At 38.0% G+C, this 21,187-nt stretch overlaps 1 protein-coding gene across 1 annotated transcript in view; it reads right to left on the reverse strand.

Moving 5' to 3' along the window:
- ARHGAP24 (Rho GTPase activating protein 24) overlaps positions 1–16,193 on the reverse strand; it is a 482,616-nt gene extending 466,423 nt beyond the window's left edge. Inside the window, exon 1 of the mRNA XM_028505858.2 lies at positions 15,752–16,193. The gene's annotated coding sequence lies outside the window, so the exon portion shown is untranslated. The remainder of the gene's footprint in view (positions 1–15,751) is intronic.
- Positions 16,194–21,187: the final 4,994 nt, after the last annotated feature.

The following is a 21,187-nucleotide window of genomic DNA, read 5'->3' on the forward strand; positions in this document are numbered from 1 at the left end:
TAAATAAATAATTGAATACGTAAATATATTTATTCTTACTGAAGAATTTTAACTAACAAATGTCAAAGGAATGACAGAAAATCACCATTTAGCAAACACCATAGTGAAAACTGCTTCAAGCAGGACGATTCGTGGTTGAAAGTATAATATAAAACTGATTCTTTATGTAGTTTGAGAGTGTCTCCCCACCAGATGCTTACTACTTACATAAAGAAAACTAGCAACTTAACAGTGGAGAATCCCGGCAGACCTCCATTGGGGAATGGAAGTTAACATCTTTAGCGGACTCCTTGACATCACATGCTTCCTCGCACAATGGGCTGAAAGGGCATGGTGTCATTCTATGATACTTTTGCCAGGAACACCCTGAATAGTAATATGAAGGACTATGCAAAGAAAAACTAATACGATGGGTTCTAAAGTAAAAGAAAGATAAAGTAATGAAAGAAACAAAATAAAGGGAATCTAAAGTGGAAGAAAGAGAAAAGAAAGAAAAAAGTGGTTAAAGAAAGGACAGAAGCAAAACAGTGAACTCTATAGGGGAAAGGGCCTATTATTTTGAATCAGAACAAAAGTGACTGAGCTATTGATGTGGTGGCTAACTCATAGCTACTACCAGCTCAGTACACTTTTAAATTCATTAGATTTCAGGACATAAAGCAGCTGAAACTTCTTCAGGAATTTAGGTTAATTCTACTGAGACGACATTGCAGGTTCCCAGAACCACTGAGGGCTGTCATAACAGGAGAAAGTCTTTGGTCTTCTGGTTGACAGTGTGCCCTGCCCAGTGCCTTCCACGGCCCAAGAAGCAAATACGATTCACGGCAAAAGTTTAGATGAAAGACACAGGCTCCTGCTTGACTGGCGTGTCTCAGTGGGTTGGGTGTCATCCCACAAGGCAAAAGGTCACTGGTTCGATTCCTGGCCGGGGCACAAGCCTGGGCTGCAGGTCAGATCCCCAGCTGGGGGCATGCAGGGAGCAATAGATTGACATCGATGTTTCTTTCCCTCTTTCTCCCTCCGTTCCCCCTTCTCTCTCCCTCCTTTCCCCTCTCTCTGAATATAAATAAATAAAATCTTTAAAAATAAAAACAAGAAAAGCACTGGTTCCAAGACCTCTGTAAGTACCCAATCCACTCTGAATCTTTCTAGGACCCCTGCCCATCACCACTGCTCTCCTCAGTCTGGTTTCCACACAGCCAAGAAGGTGTGAACAGGCTCCAGGAGTCCTGGTGATTGGTTGGTTCTTGTGTGAATGCATTGTAAAGAGAATTCTCTGGAAACGTAACAATGGAATAACAGAAAGTTGCCAAGTAAAGGAATTACCATACCAACTCCAGAAAATGCCCCTAATATCTTTGTTTCAAATCAAAGGTCACACTTAGTGAAAATGTATCCTACTTCATTGGAAATGGCAGGCCAGATTTCGCTGCCTGTGCCCAAATTGGTAAACCCAGTTCTACAATTACAATTACAATTTATGGGTCAACTTGGGTATCAGGAGCCAATCTTTAATCTCTTAAACAGCCTGTTCCCTAACAACCTTGACAAACTGCAACACCAGCTGTAAACCAGCGTATCCCAGGCTACTAGGAAATCTCACCAGCAGTTTCAGTGCCTTCCACCTTAACATCATACACATATTTATTTTCATTTCTCTCACTCTTCTGACTCCCCTCCCTTCCCACCCACTCCAGGCTCACAATAATATGACCTTTACATATCATTTATTCACTTGGAACTACTTTAGCATTGCACATTAATAATGCAGCTCAAATGATATTGTTTGGCATTTCCACAAAATAGTTCAATATAATTTGATGTTACTTAATGGCTCTTTCTAAGACATTAAGAAAATCTTTATTAAATCAAATGAACAAAAAATAGCTCTAAAAATATGCCACTATTATTACTGCTATGCATTGGTCAGAATATTATCTACTAAACAAATAAGGACTAACCCTCACAAGCCTGTCCTATTGTTGCTTGAAAATAAATAGAATGGAAGCAGAGTCCCAGGTATGACGCCACTAAGCTGCAAAGATCTCAAGGAAGTCTAGCATTTAGTATTCTCTCTTTTGAGGTACAGAGGTAACTCCATTTTTCTGAGATCATATCCTACACTTCAGAGCTGCCTGCAAAGGTAAGTGGAGCAGCATGCTTGGCATCCCACAGCTCAGTGGCACGAACATCTCACCTTGCCCCTTATGAAGAGTCCACCGCCACCAGCTGAGCCATGTGCTGCACAGCCAGCTTGCTCTGTTTGTCCTCCCTGGGTTCACAAAGGAGTCCCTCAGAGCCCTCATGCCCCAGGCCTGGGCTCCTGTCAGGGAAACTAAGGATTCTTTTTGGAATGTTCCTCAAATTAAACAGTAGAGGATGGGACCGCAAACAGTGAGATAATAAAAGCACCACGCAGAAAAAAATTCTCTGTTTCTCGGCTTTCTGCAGCAGTTACAATGAGCCAAAGCCTCTTTTCCCCCTCCCATTCCATTGCTCACCTTCAACCATTATTGGTTTGACTCAAGGCAGTGCTTTAGTATCTTTAGAAATTAACCAGCTCAAAAAATATTATTTTTGATTTTGTTTTCTACATGAAATCTCTTAAATGTCAAATACCATCAAGCTTACTTATTTTTCTTTTGTTTTTCAGGAATATGAACAGAATAAAATGAGAGAACAATGTACAATTATAGTGTGGTTTGAAGACTAAATTGAATGAAAATCAATAGTGTGTTGAAAACATTCATATTAAGTGGGTTCAACACAATTAATATTATTACAAGGAACTAGCTTAAAATGTACTAAAAACAGAAAGTGTTACAAGTTACACATGGATTTTACTCTGGCATATTTTTCAGTTGACTTCAGGGTTAACCTAGGCACATAAAAATGCTTTTTAAAATGTTACTTATAGACTCACTTGCTCTATTCTCAGTCATAATTCTTTACCTAAATGATAGAATACAGAAAATCATGAGTGACTCTTTGTCAAGGATGCCAGATGGTACCCTTCTAGTTGCAGCAGACCAAAGGAAATAATTCACTATATGCACTGGATGCAGTTGGCTAGCATTTGGTTTTAATTTTATTTTTAAAATTGTTTTATTTTTTAGTTTTACTTTTGTTTTATTTTTTTGTAAAATTTTAAATTTAATTAATTTTTTAGAGATTTTATGTATTTCTTTTTAGAGACGGAAGGGAGGGAGATAGAGAGAGAGAAAGAAACATCAACGTGTGGTTGCTGGGAGTCATGGCTTGCAACCCAGGCGTGTGCCCTGACTGGGAATTGAACCTGCGACACTTTGGTTCGCAGCCTGCGCTCAATCCACTGAGCTATGCCAGCCAGGTCTCTAATTTAATTAATTTTTAATTTTTAATTTTTAAATTGGGTTTCACTCTGCATTAGAGTTGATTTTGTTTTAATCATCTCAGGGAAAAGTAAATAGGGCAGTAGAGTAGAAAACCCGATCACTGAAATCAAGAGCCTGGTGTGCCTTGTCCTGATTATATTCTAGAGCAAATCAGCTCAATCACTTTGGATTAACTTTCAATATTAAAAGATTGAGGTAAAATGGTTATAGCTATTTTCTAAATGGGCCTTTGTTCTGATGTCTAATCAATTCATTCCAAGGGGAATGTAGCATGTAACCTCCAATTTGTTCCTTGGGGAAGCCTTGCATAGATAATAAAATAGAAGAATACCCAAAACATTTTCTTAATTCTTCCATTTCAACCTTCTCCTGAATTCTAAATTTGTAACCAAACTTATAGGAAAAGAAAGTTTACACATTGCAATATCATCTGCTTTCCCCTCTTCTCCTGCAGAGGTAGTAAGGCCTGGATTCGTCAAAGAAAGGAGAAGCAGGGATCCCCTTTCACTCCTGGAAAATACCAAGTTGGCTTTGGGTTTTAGACAATTTTACCCATTAGAACTCCTTCTATACGCACAGTGTTTAAGAGCTGAACATAAGCAGTTATAAATACATACATTAACTAGCAAGAACTTGACAAATGCAAGAAGAAAGATGAAAGAAAAGAATTTTAAGAAAAGAAACTTGTGATTTAAGTGGCTCCAAGCAAAATTCACCTCAAATTTGAAAATGTTACTTGGGTTCTTGAGACAGCCCTGGATGAGTCACTCTTGCTGGATGGGCTCTATCCTTACCTGACCCAGAACATATGAGTTCAACCCAAGTGCAGAAGGAGGCCAGTGGAGGAACAAGAAGTGCTCATGTCACTCATCATGCATGGAACAGTTAAGGAAGTGGTATTTTTATAGCAAATCAAACCTATACATTTAATGCATTAATCATGGTGTGGATGTGAACACAAGAAATGTCTAGTTATATTGAATGGAAACTTCTGTAAGTCATTTCATTAAAAATGTGGCTGTCATCAGAAAACTAGTAACTTCATACTCAAAAGAACTATTCCTACTCTGTCTTCAATTATATTGACATACCACACTAACAGAGCTGAGATTTTTACTGCTTTTCTTATTGCATAGTCAATATATTGTTCAGGGAGCTGGAAACTGTTCTCTCCCATGTATCGTAAACACCAGTTGTCATTAAGAATAGGTATTGTTTGCATTTGTGTTACTGAAACAGCAAACAGTATACACTTCATTTCTAATTTTCCAATGACTATTAAAAAATGGAGTTAAAACTCGATCTTTTATCTTCATTAGTTAGTTTCCCAATGGGGATATTGTTGGCATTTGGGTTGAGAAAATTCTTTGTATCAAGGGACTGTCACACATATGGCAAGACATATGGCATTCTTGACCCCTCCTGGGCACTAAATACCAGTAGCTTCACCCAGTCATTGTGATGACCAAAACAGCCTCAGGAATTTCCAAAGGTCCACTCATGCCCTGCAACCCACAGCTGATGAAAACTAGCGTACTGGCACATGAGATTTGTCAAGGAAAGGCCCAGCTGAACTTTATTATGTAACCTCTATGGCTTCCAGATTCTCACTCTGAAGTCAAACATCCATTTTCTGAGCCCTATCAATGCATACACATAGTTCATCCTTATCGAAGTTGCCCAACAGGAATACATTTAGCAACAGAGACTTTTTCAAGGCTGGAACAATTTTAGAAAGTATTTAAGTACCAACCTCTTCATTTTACAGGTAAAGAGAGTGAAGTCCAGAAAAGCTACGTGATCTCCTAAGTTCACAGAAGTTAATTAATACCAGAAGGAGACTCAGAGCACACACCCTGACAGCTATTTCCCGTTCCACTTGTCTTCTCCAACCATAGGACACAAAGTAGAAAAGGATCTTTCAAAATATCTATCAAGCTACTATTTCAACAAGAAATTATACCTGTGGTGAGCCAGCAGGTAGACTTTCTTACCTTGAAACTCTTCTTTTCCTGACACTTTTGTCCTGAAAAATATTTTCACATACCACTAAAGAAAGTTAATATATACCTATTAAAAATCTGCTTCTTAAAAATCCAAGTGAATGTTATTTTAAATGGAAAATAAAGTTCTCAAGTCTTCTCTAGTGAATCTAGATGCTATGTTTTCAAAGAGGACAATTTTTATCTTTTTTATTGAATTTATTGGGGTGACATTGGTTAATAAAATTATATAGGTTTCAGGTGTACAATACTATAATACATCATCTATATATTGTATTGTATGTTCATTACCCCAAGCCAAGTCTTCATCTATCACCATTTATCTCCAACTTTTTTCACCTAGCTCCCCAATCCCCAGCCCAAGACAGTTGTCAGTTTATTCCTGCATCTATGAGTCTGTTCCTATTTTTGAATGTTACTTTATTTTGTTCATTAGATTTGACCTATAAGTGAGATCATATGGTATTTGTCTTTCTCTGACTGGCTTATTTCACTTAGTATAATGTTCTCCAGGTCCATCAAAGAAGATACTGTTAAGTCTTAGAGTAATACATCCTCCAATCAAAAAACTAAATGCAAACTAAATTACATTAAAAGCAATAATGAACAAAGGCTGGTCAATACAATATTAACTGTTCTCTCTTTAAAGTTATGGTATACAACCAATAAATATCCTAAACACATTCCCCATTTTCTTTATAGGGGAAAATACCCAGTATAAAAATTTATCTCACTTCCATTTTTACCATCAATATTAGTTTCCCATTAATAAGACTGTTAATACCATCTCGTCTTCATGTGCTTTCCAAAATAAATATCTCAATTAGTGAAATACTGAGTGCAGTATTTTTATGAGTTCTTAATGTGATTTCTAATTTTACAGCTGTCCAGACATCTGGACTATTATCATTAAAATGTTTCAAACTGAACACAACTTAGATATTCAAGGCTCAGGGCCACTCACAAAGAATGTTAAGTTTTCATCTTGTAGTTCTCAAAGAAAGTGCAGGATCCAACCACCCAGTGCCCTTCTACATGTAAACGAATTGCTATCTGGGGCCCTGACCTGCCTGAACTGTGAGCAGGCAGCATAGAAAACCAGGGGAAGCAACTACACAAAACCAAAGTTACACAGCACAGAACAGCACTCTGTGGAGAATGAAAGCTTGCGTCAGCAGAATACCTCTTGTATTTTAACCACCTGCAAGTAATTTAATATAACCCTACCTAATTTTTTTCATGATTTCCAAATGCCACTTTTGAATATGTAATTGTCCTTAATCATCTGGAGGCCTTGTTAAAACACAACTGGCTGGGCTCTGGCAGGCTCGGTAATTTGCCAAACAAGTTTCCAGGTGAAAATGATGTTGCTGGTTCTGGGGCCATGCTTTGAAAACTGCTACTTTAAAGAATCTTTTAAAGTATCTTTTGACAGCAATCGATAATCAGAAGTACAGTTTTCATTTCTACCCAGTGTGTGAGATGTACACACAGCACACAAATGGAAATTAAAACATGAAACCACTCTTACTTTTACTACATGTCATGAATGCTGACTTCTATTCTATGTCACCCTGGTTTTTCCTCCTCACTGAAACACTGATCATGAACCACTGCTTTGATTTCATGACTACAGCTTGAAAATGCTGCTCAGGACTCCCATGTTCATCATTTAATTCAATAATAGTAACTGTTGAAATGTATTAATACTTACCAGATGCCAGATGCCCTTCCAGTCTCTTTACATGCATTGCTCACAGTTCATAAGTTAAAAACCCATAATGACACTACGAAGTAGGTATTATTAAATGCCCATTTTCACAGAGAGAAAATCTGTGGTTCAAGATTAATGCAACTTTCCCAAAGTCACAATGTTTGTGCATATCTGCACTGGCTGGAACACAGGTCTTACTCCAGAACTTAATGGTAAAGATTGCTCTCTTGAAGTGAGATATTTTAGTTTTGAATCCCCAGATCTACTATTTAGTCGTATGTGGTTTTGGTAAGTTACTAAACCTGTCCAAGTTCCAGTTTTCCCATCTCTACAAACAGAGAATATAATAGAACCTACTCATGTGGGAGCTGTGAAGATTAGAGGAGATAACCCATGACAAGTGCTTGGCATAACTAGCATATTGTAGGCAAGCCTTTAATAATTGTTATTTATTATTAGGCAGGGACTGAACTCTTAACCGCCACATCATCCACTGCCTCCCTTCTCTTGGCTTCTAGTTCCCAGTGCTATCTCTGGATTTGCCTTCTCTTCTGCTTCCTTGGATTCTAACATTTGTTATCCCATGATGTTGCCTCTGCCCTTCTCTCATCCATCCTCCTCTTGCCACTCTATGTGCTGTGCAGGAGTTCTTAGAACTCCACAGCCAGATAATTCCTTATGGCCTCCACCTGTCTCTAGGCACCAAAGACCAAGGCTCCCCCATTGAACCTACCAATTTGAACCTAACACCATAGATACATAAGTTATTCCATGAAGAAAATGTGAGTTGTTACCAAAGAAATTAAGCTTCTAATCAGCAAATTAGAGAGAAGGCTGAAGCTTTCTGTATACAACATAGATGCATTTATATAAAATCGTCAACATTGCATTTGACTATTTCACAATAACAAATCATAATGAGATACAATAATCAGAATGGAACTCTGAAAATGATACATAGCTAAAGCCTAGGATTATGAAATTAAGTACAACAAGATAAAAACAAGTTCTTGAATCCCCTGGCTCTTCTTTTCTTGCTGGAATTTCCTTCATCTGAGAAATTTTAAAACCAGATATTCCCAATACAATGAAACAATCAAATATGACTCTCAAGAATGGTGAATTCTCTTCTCTGGGTATCTTGACAACAGGAGTACGATGTGCACCAATAATTCCAGTGATAAATGTTCTGCCTTGAGAAACACTGGCTTGGAAATCCCTTTCCCTATAGCTTGTTTCATTTTTTTAATTTAAATTTTATTTATTTTTAGAGAAAGAGGAAGAGAGAGAGAAAGAGGGAGAGAAACATTGACATGAGAGAGAAACATCAATCAATTGCCCCTCAAACATGCCCCAACCAGGGACCAAACCCACACCCCAGGCATGTGACATGGCCAGGAATCAAACCAGTGGCCTTTCACTTTGCAGAATGATGCCCAATCAATTGAGCCACATCAGTCAGGGATGCTTGTTTCATTTCTGTGTGTCTGGTGAGTACTGCCACCACTAACTCAAATTTTCTCCACTCCTCAGTTTCTATCTCCAACAAAATGATTGTTTCCCTCTACCTTTCAGTTTTCCCAAGTTGGGTCTCTAGTTCTTAGACCTTGGACTACCTGTCCCTTTCTCATTCCTCTACTCCCACCTGTCACTCACAGTGTTCCTGGGGCACAAGCCCACATGTGTGGGAATTTAGTAATGGGGACAGATCACAAAAGCCCTATGGACCATACCTTTTTACCAGAAAATGAAGTCTGCTTTATGTTTGCTCTTTCACCAGAAAATGAAGTCTGGCCAAGCTGATCACTCTAGATTCAGTCTGTTACTGGTTGGTCTCTCTTCTCATACAAGAACCTTGAGAGAAGTAACCCATCCCAGGAGCCCTGACTCATTGGCACAAGCATGCTGTCACCTAAAAGAGCCATAAGAGATCTCTCAGGCCAGGTCATGGAGATTAAGTTGAGACTGGGGTCTGTACCCATGAAGCACACAGATTATAGTTCTACAATCTACAGCTGAAGAGAAAAAGCACTGAGAGGAAGGCCACAAAGTAAAAATGGCAGACTATTTGGATTCAGGAAGAGCTGATTCTGACTCTCAACTCTATATTGCTCACTAACTACATGACCTGGGGTAAGCATCTTTATCTCTCCAAGCCTAAACATTCTCATAGAATAGAAATAATAATATCTCAATTATATAAATATAGTTTACTTGTACAATTACTAATTACTTCTAATTATGTATAGAATTAGCAGTAACATGAAAAACACCTTATAGAGTGCTTGGTACTTAGTAGGTACTGAATTCATTAGAGCAGTGATTTTCAACTTTTTTTACCTTATGGCACAGATAAACCAATTACTAAAATTCTGCAGCACACCAAAAAATAATATATTCTATTTGCCAAGCTGAAAAAATTAATAGGTATAATTTTGATTAATTCATGCTGGATGGCTATTGTTGTATATGCTGTTGTCACTTATTTGACAATCTAAGGGAAAAGAGGTCAGTGCCCCTAACTAAATGGCAGGCATTGCATGTTTTAAAAATTCTTATGGAACATCAGTTGAAAATTGCTGTATTAGAGTGATTAACATTATGAAAGTCTATGAGACTCAAAGACAGAGAAAATTTTCAGAGCAAAATAAGGTTTTCCCCTCCCCAACCCTGTGGAATTTGAAAAATTACTTTATTTTTCTGAAGACTCAATTTGACAAGCAGAAAACAGCTGTAACTACAGTTCCATCAGTCTCAATTTATTAATAGATTTCATTTGTAAGAAAAAGAATGCCTTTTTCTTATTTCTCAGAGATATTCTTAATGTCACACTTCTATACATTTGTGATGCATACAAAGTCCAGCACAAACAACACCCCTTTTTTATTACAAAATCTTTTACTACAAAATCATAACTATGTAATTCTGTAACATAAAAATATCACACTCAAGCACACCATATGACATTTTCAATGAAATGGTCAAATTAAAACTATAAATTATTACAATCATCTTATTAACCTACCAACCATACTCAAGCAGGTGTTACTTCTGCTGGACCCTGTACATTGAAAAGAACTCACATGTTTGGCCTTACAATAATTTTAAAGCAAACATGATTTTTCTTCTAAGGTTTTAAAACAGGTAACATTTGGAGCAAGTCCTTTTAACCATCAGGGAGTACATAAACAGCACCTAGAAAGTTGCAAGGAACTATACACACACAAATGAACAAATTATCTGGAAAAATTATTGGCTCTAAAATACTAGCCTGAAACTACAAAATAGAAATTTATAAATACTTAACTAAAAGTCTAAAGTGAGTTAAAAAATACAAAATGAAGGTAATTCAACCTATTTCCATAACAGATTGGAGCTAACGTATTTCAAAGGTATAGGTATGATACATGCATTATAATACGGTGGAAAGAAAACAATCAGGTCAGAAAACCTTGACTGGGGGGAACTGAGCATCAGGTTTAGTTCAGCTTCTTGGATGACAAGCCAGAAATGAGGAACTAGTGATTTCTAAGTCTCTTTTTTTTCTTCTAACAAAAGAAACACCACCAGTTAATCAGAAGAGACACACTTTTTAAAGCAGTAAAAGCAAAGATGAATTTATGGATATCATTATGTAAGGAATATTGAAATACACAAAGAGTACCAAAAGGTTTTCCATGAAGACCATCTCTTTTATATTGGCTTTCAGTTAAAACACACAAAAAAAGTGTGTAGTAGACCATACGGCGTGGCATGGGCCCAGCTCCCACTCAGAGATGCACAGGACCCGTGCTCATGGATAGGTTCTCCTGTGGGGAATCAGGCCTGCAATGTGCCTAGGCCGCTATCAGTCTTGCTTTTGACTAAAACTCCCTCACCCTGAATTGAGGAGATTTACTGCAAAGCAACTTCCTAAAAACCATGCTAAACCTTCCAAGGATGAGTGTAATGTGTTCAACTACTTTTGCCTTTTCTTTTGCAAATGTTCCTCTTCTGTGATGTGATTAGCAGCATTGGCTCCTTTTTCTGTAAAAGGTAACCACCTAATGTGAATCTGTGCATAGTAAGTGAGGACCATCACATAATGGGCGGAGAAACCCACTAAAGGCCTGTCATGGTGGAGGCCAAGGCTTTTGCTCCCCTTGAGAGAAAAGCCATGCTGTCCCTTTTCCTCCACCAGATTCCGTAATCCGTGTGAATGTCTCATTCCATCCATAATGACTAGGACCCCATAACCGAGGTCCGCATCAAAAAGTGTTATTTTAAAGTATAGTGTAATGAAGGTAATGTAACACAAAGGTATTGTAATATGTTTAGGGTAGTTAAATTTATGATCATGTAATTTGATAGAAATAGAGAGTGTGCAAGATTTAGCAAACTGAGTAGATTCTTAAATATCAATGTTTGTTCTTCCAGTCTTCTCAAAGATATTGTATTAGAGCAACTTGAGCTTAAGATACCCAACTAGTGCTTGAAACACAAATATTATGCATTCTTAACTGAAAAAAATATTCACATGCTAAAGAGTGGATGTGCAAGTGACAAAGGTATGGCTGCTCTGAAAATGAAACGAGGCCGTTTGTATTTTGGCTCAAATTCAATGAAATGCCCTTCTACATGTTAGGCAGCAAAAATAACTGTAGAAAAAGGTAGTTTTTTCTTTTAATAAAGAAACTTTGGATTTGCCTAAATGTTCAAATGAGATGAAAATCAGTATAAGAATCAGTAATATGAAAGAAGGTACCCCTCTGGATTTTCTCCTCTGCATCCACCTCCACATTCTCCTTTAATTAAATCCAGTTTGCCTCAAGCACTAGCACTCAAGGTAATTATTAAATACCCAAAATTAGTATTTCTATTTTGTTTGATTATTACGCACTCCACAGGTAACAGAATCTCCAAATTTAACTCCGTTATCAGTCCTCGTGGCCAAATTCAGGACCTCCCACTGGGATCTGATAGATTACAGATTTTATAGTATAATATAAAAAGACAATTGTGGAACATTTGTACCTATTATAACTGTTTCTACTATCTTTAAGCTGAAGTATATTTTATGATTTCCAGAAGATAAAGATGATCACACAGTAGCTTTTATGTTTTGCTTTTGCTTTATAACTGCAAAACACAGTATTTCATCTGGTATAGTAATTAAATAGGCATATTAGGAATTAAATAGGCAGATTAGTCTTCAAATTGAATTATGTTTTGTGGCACTGTTACTTTTGGAAAATGAACTGAGTCCAAATACACATTTTTCAAATGGACTTTTGGTAAGTAACTGCATAAAGTAGAATCCACTAGTGCTTTATTCGTCCATGACTTTGCTTGCTCATTTATTAAGGAAAAATTAACAGGTGTCTACTATGTATTTTAGATACTGAGCTAGAAAGTAGGGTACAGGTGGGTCCCCCTTGGTTAGTGGGAGATACATACAAATTATTATTCAAAGTGTGTTCAAAACATCATGGAAACAGACAAGATGGAATGATTAATTCTTTCTGCATGGAAGTGGGTAAATTCTACAAAAAGAAGTTCCACCTGAAATGGACCACCAAGAATAAGAGGGACTTTCCCAGAGGAGGGAATTCCAGGAAAATGAATATCTGTGAGTGAGAAATCAAAAGTGTCAACAGTGAGGGGCCCTAAAAAGGAACAGCTTTGAAGAACTTTTTGTTAAAACATTAAAGAGTTTAGAGATAATGTAGTTCATTGGGAGCCACCAAAGGTTTTAGAACAAGGGACTTACACAATTAGACTTACACTTTATAAAGATTAATAGGAGCAATGCCACAGTAGTATAAATATAACAAAAAATGCATGTACTTGAAAAACAATAAAAATAAATAAATACATACATGTATGGAATAACTTCCAAAAACTGAATATTCTTTGACTGTTCATCACAATAACTATTCTACTTCTAAAGATGCTTTATCATAGCCTCAAAAACCATCATATCTTGTAAAATTTGGGTTCATGTGGCAAAGACAGATGAGTTACCACTGTAAGACTCAATGAGACTCCAACTCTTCACATGAAAAGCATTAACTTTATGCTGAGTGGACTATTTATAATTTTATTTTTAAATACCTTTCTCTATTTGGGAGAAGTCATAATCCTTTAGCCCATGAATTTAAGAGCAAACAGGCATTTTTTAAATTTTAACTTTCTTCTGCTTTTTTTTCCCTCAGTATAGAGTGAATGCTTCATGTTCTTATCATCAACCTCCTTCACAACCTTGTGTAACTAACTGGGTGTTTGTACCTTCTACTGGGCTCCAAACTGAAACTCTATCCACCTCTTCCATCTTGTTTTCCCAAAGCACACCTTTATCAAAAATTGAAACATGATAGAAAGAAAGAATCAGCATTACTTAAGTTCAACTCACGGGAAAAGAGCCCTGGCCTCATAGGCCAGAAAATACTGCAGAAGAAGAACTATAGGTAACTAAGATGGCACTTACAGCAAACACTAGGAACAGACACCAAATGGCATGGCCTGAAATTTGCAGCAGCACCAACTGCTTTTAGCCCTGACAAACCAACCTGGGGACTAATAGAGCCAAAAAGAAAGTACACTTCGTTTGGTGAGTCAGTAGGTCATAGCCAAACGACTTGGGGTGCTGTCGGTAAACATCAAGTAGGCTCTTGGCTAAGGCAGCAAAGTAATCAGAATTAAACCACTGAGCACATTCCTCACTCTTCCTGCCCCACCTCTCACTTCCCTCAACCCCTAGCCTTCACCTGGTGAGTCCAGGATCACATGGTCAATAAAATTGTGCCAGGATAAAAATCTTCAGAGCTTTGGCCATTACTATCCCAAACAAAAGCTAAAAGGCTTTCACTGGGGATTTTAGCCAAGAACACTCCACTTTTACACTTAAATCTGTCCTCTTGTCTAGAAAGATATGTTGCTATTTGTTCTGCAGTGAATTGTTTTTTCTTGAGAACTTAATTGTTCCCCATTTACTCTCAGGTTTATATTTTCAAAATGGTTCAAATTCACAATGTATCCTTCAACCAAAGGAACATTACTGAGAAGCCATCCCTTTCTCAAATCCAAACCCCTGAGATTAAGTAAAAAAAAAAAAAAAAACCAAACAAAAAACAAAAAACAAACAAAAAAAAACAACTAATATAGTTGAAAGCCAAGGGTAAACTGAGTTTTAACAGTCCTTCACATGTAGAAAAATTACAGATTTTCTTCTCTTTTATCATGCTACTTGTGTACTCCTTTCTCACACCTCAAACTAAATTCCAGATCGAAAAAACTCAAGTCTATCCCTTCCATCCACTTAAAGATCTTCCACCAAGAACTTAACTTCTCTGAGAAGTTGGAGGACATTGTTAAGTTTTGTCAATATCTAGGTTCCCCAAAATGTTTATGGTAAGTTCTCTGACACTCAGAAATGACTCCAAAGAGAAAAGATTTCTAGATTTGCTACCTGAAAGTCAGGCTCTGCATTATTGGGCTGTCTGGTAAGTTCAAATACCCCCAGAGAAGAGGAAGTATTAAGGAATTTAAAAGGGAGAGATTTTAACACGTCTTGTGTGGCTTTCTACTTGTTTTCTGGCCTTTTCGAATATACTAAATCTGTGTGTTTTATGTTTTATAATGTCCAGTTTAATGCAAAAATCATTCTTGCCCTTGTAGGTTGGTTTTGCATTCCAATGACAATCAGGGGATCCATTGTTTTTAATTCACCTGACCATCTTCTCAGTAATTGGATAAACCTCTTAACTTTACTGTAAATATCCCTGGATTCCAATTAATTTGTCTTACTTAGTAGACAGAGCAACACATGCTATTTCACTTATGGAAAAGCAAACTCTTTACAATCTTTATATTTCAAATACCCAGCATGATTTATTTATTTCCTATTTTTAGAAAGAGATAAAATAATGATGTCTTGTTAAGTTTTTTAAAAAGTGACAGAATAAACTATTACTTGAAAATGTAATGATGGAAACAGTACTTGGAGATGATCTTTTAATTCAAGAGAATTAAAATAGATTACAAGGGAGACTGGTCTCACCATTACCAGTCGGTATTGAAAAACTAAAGAATCCAGAGTGGCATGACTCCCCCTCCTATTTGGGGACTTCTAAAAGAAACCAGTCTGAAGTATCCTTTTTAATAAGAATATGTTAACATATTTGTCGTTAAGACAGGATAGATACTTTCTTAAAAGTCACTGTTTTCAAAATCAACACAAACCCTTTTGGGTGACTTAAAATTCACCAAAGATTCCCTAATGCTTTGTGTTTGCAATTAAAATGTTTATTATTAAAACCTACCTCTGTATGTCTGTTATCTAGGGAAACTAACATAAAACACTAACGGAAACAAGCAGGGAGGAAAGGGAGGCTGGTTTGCAAGATTTAAAAGTAATGTCCTCTATTTAAACACAAACTACCAGCTTGTGCCGTTTTTATCCTTTTAAAAATAATTAAAAAGGAGCATTGTTTCCCATCAGACACGCGCACGCTCACACTGACATACTGCACCAGCACGAGATTCCTACGATCCCCTCTCGCCCCCAGCGGTCCCCTCCTTTGTCGAGAGCAGCTGTATCTGTAGCCCCTCGGTGCCCGCAAAGCCACATCCCACCCTCCCGCAGTGGCCCAGGCGCACACCCCCTTGGCGGCGTCACCTACCCTGCTCGGAGCGCACGGCAGTTGTGGGACGGTCGGAAGGAAAGGCTCCCAGGCCAGCCGAAAGAAAAGAATAGAGATAAAGAGGGTGGGAAGTCTCCTTTACTTCCCACAACAAGGGGAAGTGTTGCGCCCCATGCACTGGGTTGCTCTGCAGCTGTGGTTTCGGAGGAAATTCTCGGCGGCCGAAAACGCTGCAGCTGGGGTGGAAAGTTGTGGTGCTTTCCCCTCAGCCTCCTGCGCCTCGATCTTCTGCTGTCCCGGCCGCAGCCTTGACAGCTCCCAGGGCCTTCAAGACCCTCTGGAGACCTGCCGGTTTCCACCCGGAGCTGGCCTGAGTTGCCACATGCACTTAAGAAATCCTAGCAGTTGCGCAAAGAAGAGTCCCTGAAGTTAGAAAGAGTGATTGTGTGTGAATGAGTAAATATACAGTACAAGAGGCAGTAACAACTGAGCGGGGCCAACCCTCAGACGCAGCTCAGGGTTTCAGATTTCATTTGGCAACTGGCAGCTTCAGACGACTCTAGCCGCTCTACTGGGGAGGTCGGGAGGAGCCCTGCCCTCGCCCAACGCCTCACTGCTGTGTTATCTCGTCAGGAGTGACACAGACCCAGAGACAGGCCTGGGACGGCCACGCAGAGCCCGCCCCGCATTGGTCCTTCCGCAGCTGCTGTCACTCACTTCATGTCATGTGTGTCATAGATACATGGTGATCGCAGAGCTGGGGCTGTGGGGGCTTGTGAGGATGGAAAAATACTGTCTGCTGACCTCTAGGAGCTCTACATTTCTTTGGCAAAACCCACACACCGGTTTTACCTGCTTCCCTCAGCTGTGCAAAATCTTATTTCTCTATCATAATCACCTGGGTCTTTAAACCTGAATTCCTGGAAATGCTTATTGGATGCCCTCTAGTTAGATCCTTAGAGAAATTCAAAACACAATCACTTCCTTATCATGGTTTAAGAGTTCTCAGAATTACACAGTATAAAAGAAAAGAGAATAAGCAAACATTTTCCTGATGCATCCCTCTCTCTTCAGACCATCACCAAATATTTCATCTTAAATCTGGATCTTACAGTTTTGGTTACCTATTTCTGTTTCAAAAAGCGTGGTAAACCCCTCTGCTTTAGATTACTTAGAAATCATCACCAGATTTCTTTAAGACACAAAATAACAGTGGCCCCATTAGGTATTACCAGTGATACTGAAGAGCATACATTTAATTGTAGAAACACCAGAAATCAAAGTCTGTGTGGACACTGGGGTTTTTTTTTTTTTTTTCTTTCTTTCTCTCTTGTATCTCTTTCTCTGGATTCCTGGAGTCTTTCTTCCTGGTTGACTGCCCCATTTGACCTTTTAGAAATGTGTATGGAATTCCTAGCCAGAAGCAAGGTAGCTTACTTTCTGATTGGTCAGAATAAATGACCTTCTTCGACTGATTTGGCCTTAGATGTTCTAGCGGTTTGCGATGAAAGCTGGAAGACAATAAAATTAACCAAAATGAAATCTGCACACTCTTGACACACTCAAAAGCCTTAGGAAAATGAGTGCCAATAGGTATGTTTCAAGATAGTGCATTTTCAAACAATAAGGAACCTATCAAGTCAGTATCCTATTTCAAGATCTAACAATTATTACTACAAGCAGTATAGGCTCAGTGCAATACACAATTGAACTCAGTGGTTACTGGTCAGTCCCTAAAGCAGAAGATTAAGACATGCCTCTGTGACACACCCTGTGTCCAAGGCCTTTTCCCTTCAGGTCTCCTGACTTGCTTTCCACCCTCTTTCCATTTGACGTCACTTCATTTACCCGTGTGATGTGAGTGATTATCTTAAACTAGATGAAACTAGACTCTACGCTTATGGATAAAAATATTGTCAGTTGAGGATTAAGCAGTGGGGAGGTATATCTACCAATACAATCCTCCTCTCGCCCCCCTCCCAACTCATCTCCATAGAAAGAGAAGGGCCACTGTATTTCTTTCCTAGAAGATCCTTGGGAATTTAGCAAAGATCTTTGTTTAGCAAAGAGAATAACCTAAACTAGAAATATTTGGCTGTTCATAGGACTGAGACTATGCTATCTTTCTCTTATTTGCAGACTAATTGGGACTGGAAGACATCCTCACACAGATTGCAGAAACTTTAAAGGAAAAATAAATTCTTAAAACAAAAGACTTGAAAGTTTCTAACCACAGTAGGAAGCTGATGAGACTGATACAGATACCAGGGAAGGTGGCACCTATCATTCAGTTCCCAGGGTCTCTGACCAGATCTTATCTAGAGCATCACTGACAGCTGAGTTTTACCAGTCAACTCAATTTTGAGTCAAGGGCACTCTTCAGATGAACTCCATAAGACCCACAAATGATTTTAGGATAAAGGCTAATTTTCAAAATTCCAAACCATAGACACCCTCAGAAGAAGGTTCTATGAAAAGTCCACATAAAAGGCAGGAAGGGTTTGAGGCGCTCAGATTTACAAAGGGGATGTGTAATATCTCTAGGACCAAAGGGATTTCAGGGTCCTATAAATAAAATAAGAGGAAGATGAAGAAGATGAGGAAAGGGAAGAAAAGGAGGGTTGAAAAATGATAATGGCCTCATTACACTTGGACAAATTGAGTATCAGCATTGCCGGAGTCAAGGACAGGAAAGGCAATCATAGACAATGCCCCTGGGACACTGTTGTTGTCAGTCCACTTTGATTGGAATTTCGTAGAGGAAACTCAGCACCAGTTGGTACAATCACTTTGTCTAATGTTTCAAGTAGATCAGTCGAATGGTATTATTATACAAGTATGAATTAAAATGTGTTCTAATACACTTCACCAATTTAAAAATTGCAGTTTTCCACCACATTCCTTGCCAGATTCTTTGAAGACCTTAGCATAGAGTAACGCTTGTCATGTTACCCATTTGTCCATTAATATCAGATACTGCAGCTCTTTAATTATGTTTTCTTTTAGGAAAACATAAATTCCTGAGAGGGCAAAAAACACAGTAACAAAACAGAATAGTCAAGAATTGCCAGAATCCTAACATTTCCCTCAGCTCTCACCAACAATGCACAATTTGTGTGGGTCTGAAATATGCCAAGATCTGATTTCAGGATTAAGAGAGAAGTCTAGGCTTTAAAGCACCTCTGTTGCAAAATGTCTGGTTTCTGCTTTTTTCATTTTATTTTCTGATGGAAGTTCCTTTTTAAGGAAGTGCAGTTTTGTATTCACAAATAAAAGGAAAAGAGATTGAGCGAGCATTGTGTCCACCCTCCCCCAACACTTTGTATCTCATTATTCGAGGAAAGAGGGTGTACTACTACTATTAACGTACTGGAAGCATCAGCCTGCTCTCCATCTACAAGCCTGTCTCTGTTTTGCTTGTTAATTCAGTTTGTTCATTAGATTCCACACATGAGTGAAATCATATGGTATTTGTCTTTCTCTGACTGGCTTACTTCACTTAGCATAATGTTCTCCAGGTCCACCCATGCTGTGGCAAAGATGGGGTGGGGGTGGTTAGGGGGTGGAGGGTTAGAGCCAAAAAGAAAAAAAAAACTCATAGACATGTTCAACAGTGTGGTTACTGGGGGAGTGGGGATGGGTAAAGGTGGAAGAAGGTATAATAGGGATACATGGCAATGAAAAATAATACAATAAAAATAAATAAAAAATTAAAAGAGTGAGACCAAATTAATCTAGCTAAATAGCTGAGAAAGATAAGGAAACAGGAAACAAGAGAAGGCTTACTATAGCTGTGGACTCCTTCCTGCCTCTATAATTCCATCAAAGGCCTGTTCTCAGTCAAGATCTTAAAAAATGAAACATATTATGTAGCTGTTTCCATCCTGATTAGAACATAGCATCAACCATCACCATATTCTTATTCTTATTTAGTTGATATAGTTTTGATGGCAGCCAAAGTCACACTTTATCGTCCCCTAGTCCCCAAGAATAGATGGTATAACAACAAATTTATGATTAAATTTATTTTTGAAAGTGTTTGTTGTTTTTTGTCTAATTATAAAATTAATATATGTTCAATGCATGAAATGAGAAAGCTAATGTATAAAGAAGCATAGGAAGAAATTAAAAATTGACATGTTCTCACCATTCAAAGATACTGTTAATTAAATGAATTCAAATTAGACATAAATTGAATCTGTTTAATTATTCACCTCTGTATGTGTGCATTTTATTTTATTTTTCAATCACAGTTTACATTCAACACTATTTTGTATTAGTTTCAGACACACAGCATAATGGCCAGACAATCATACACTTTACACAGTGATCCCCTGATATTTCAGGTACCAAACTGACAACACACATAATTATGACAATATTATTGACTACATTTTCTATGCTGTACTCCACATCCTTGTTAGTATTTTGTAACTATCAATAGTACACATTAATCTCTTTATAGTTTTACCTAGTCCTCAAAATCTCCTTCTCCCTGAAAACCATCAGTCAGTTTTCTGTATCTATCAGTCTGTTTCTAACTTGTTTGTTTACTTTCTTCTTTAGATTTTACATGTATGTAAAATCACAAGGTATTTACCTTTCTCTGACTGACCTATTTAACTTAGCATAAAACCCTCTTGGTCTATCCATGCTGTTGTAAATAGTAAGGGTTCATTTTCTATGGCTGAGTGCACTTCCATTGTATATATGTGCCATAACTTTCTTTTTTTAAAATATATTTTATTGATTATGCTATTGCAGTTGTTCCATTTTCCCCCCTTCACTCCCCTCTACCCTGTACATCCTCTCCCACCCATACTCCCCCCCTTTAGTCATGTCCATGTGTCCTACTTATAAGTTCTTTAGCTTCTACATTTCCCATACTATTCTTACCCTCCCCCTATCTATTTTCAACCTACAATCTATGCTACTTATTCTCTGTACCTTTTCCCCCCTCTCCTCCTCCCACTCCCCTGTTGCTAACCCTCCATGTGATCTCCATTTCTGTGATTCTATTCCTGTTCTAGTTGTTTGCTTAGTTTTTGCTTGTTTTTGTTTTAGGTGTGGTTGTTAATAATTGTGAGTTTGTTGTCATTTTACTGTTCATATCTTTAACGATCTTATTTTTCTTAGGTAAGTCCCTTTAACATTTCATAAAATAAGGGCTTGGTGATGATGAACTCCTTTAACTTGACCTTATCTGAGAAGCACTTTGTCTGCCCTTCCATTCTAAATGAAAGCTTTGCTGGGTAGAGTAATCTGGGATATAGGTCCTTGTCTTTCATGACTTGGAATATTTCTTTCCAGCCCCTTCTTGCCTGTAAGGTCTCTTTTGAGAAATCAGCTGACAGTCTGATGGGCACTCCTTTGTAGGTAATTGTCCCCTTATCTCTTGCTGCTTCTAGGATTCTCTCCTTCATTTTTACCTTGGCTAATGTAATTATGATCTGCCTTGGTGTGTTTCTTCTTGGG

Source organism: Phyllostomus discolor, chromosome 1 (genome assembly GCF_004126475.2).
Source record: "Phyllostomus discolor isolate MPI-MPIP mPhyDis1 chromosome 1, mPhyDis1.pri.v3, whole genome shotgun sequence".
In the NCBI taxonomy this organism is placed as follows: domain Eukaryota; kingdom Metazoa; phylum Chordata; class Mammalia; order Chiroptera; family Phyllostomidae; genus Phyllostomus; species Phyllostomus discolor.